Raw genomic sequence first — 1,896 nt, 5'->3', positions numbered from 1 at the left:
TGCTTAGCGGTATTTCGTCTGCCGTTACGTTCTGAGTTCAAATTCTGCCGAGGTCGACTTTGCCTTTCATCCTTTCGGGGTCGATAAATTAAGTACCAGTTACGCACTGGGGTCGATGTAATCGACTTAACACCTTTGTCTGTCCTTGTTTGTCCCCTCTATGTTTAGCCCCCTGTAGGCAATAAAGAAATAAGAAACTGTGTTGAAGCCAGTTTAATACATACATTCATACATACATACATACCGACAGACAGACAGACATATATATGTGTGTGTCTCATTATGCCTGTGTTTGACCCCCCACCCCCACCCCGCACTGCTTGACTGGCGTTGGTTTGTTTACGTCCCCGTAATTTAGTGTGATTCGACAAAACAGCCCGTTACAAGAATTAAGGAAATGAGTACTGGTGTGATTTCGATCTGTTTGATAAAACTTTTCAATGCAGTGCTCTAGCATGGCCGTAGCCCAATGACTGGAACAACTAAAAGAAGAAAAAAAAGATAAAAAGATATCAAATGTTTTGTCGAAAAACCGAAGGAATCAAAACTTTCTCAACATATAGGCGCAGGAGTCGCTGTGTGGTAAGTAGCTTGCTTACCAACCACATGGTTCCGGGTTCAGTCCCACTGCGTGGCACCTTGGGCAAGTGTCTTCTACTATAGCCTCGGGCCGACCAAAGCCTTGTGAGTGGATTTAGTAGACGGAAACTGAAAGAAGCCCGTCGTACATATGTATATGTAGATATATATGTGTGTATGTGTGTATGTGTTTGTGTGTTTATGTTTGTCCCCCCCCCCCAACATCGCTTGACAACCGATGCTGGTGTGTTTACGTCCCCGTAACTTAGCGGTTCGGCAAAAGAGGCCCGATAGAATAAGTACTAGGCTTACAAAGAATAAGTCCTGGGGTCGATTTGCTCGACTAAAGGCGGTGCCCCAGCATGGCCGCAGTCAAATGACAGAAACCAGTAAAAAGAGTAAAAAGAGTATACGACAGGTTTTTCATTGTTCCATCCAAGCAAAATTTGGAGATAACCCTGGCAGGTACGTTTAACGACACATTTATTAAGAGAAGCTGAACGTGTAACATCATATATTTTATCTTTAAGAAAGCGGCTGCGAACAAAGTCCGAATCGTACGAGATACATCTGCTAATAAACGTAGCAGACGTTTGATTTTTAAATATCTTATTTAAATTCTTTTCTTTCGTTTTAATTATACTCCTTTAATCTTTCTGCCTAATTATTTTGATGTCTTTGTGTACCTTATCTATCCACCACAATCAGGTGTGTTTGCAAACTCTAAGTTTAACGTTCATGGAATTATGTTGTGCCCTTACAAACTGGCAAGGAATGCAAGCAAGTTGAAATTTCGAAGACTCTGTCAACCTTTTCCTTGTAAAAATTAATGTGTGTGAGTGTATGTATGTATGTATGTATGTATGTATGTATGTATGCATGTATGTGTGTATGTATATATATGTATTATGTATGTATGTATGTATGTATGTATGTAAGTATGTATGTATGTATATATGCATGCATGTATGTATGTATGTATGCATGTATGAATGCATGTATGTATGTATGCATGTATGTATGTATATATGTATATATGTATATATGTATGTATGCATGTATGTATGAATGTATGTATATGTATGTACGTATGTATGTATGTATGTATGTATGTATGTATGTAGTTGGAATTTACAAAAAAGCAAAAGACGAAGACAGGTGTATAAACAACAAACAGGTGTTTTAGTTTAACGCTCGGAAAAGTGAGAAAGTCTTTTACGTTTTGAGCCTACACTCTTCAACAGAAAGGAACACGAGAAAATCGATCATGGCGTGTATGTATGTATGTATGTATGTATGTATGTAAAAGACCTCCTT

Source organism: Octopus bimaculoides, chromosome 3, assembly GCF_046866305.1.
Source record: "Octopus bimaculoides isolate indiv1 chromosome 3, ASM4686630v1, whole genome shotgun sequence".
In the NCBI taxonomy this organism is placed as follows: domain Eukaryota; kingdom Metazoa; phylum Mollusca; class Cephalopoda; order Octopoda; family Octopodidae; genus Octopus; species Octopus bimaculoides.
This window is presented reverse-complemented; position numbering follows the sequence as displayed.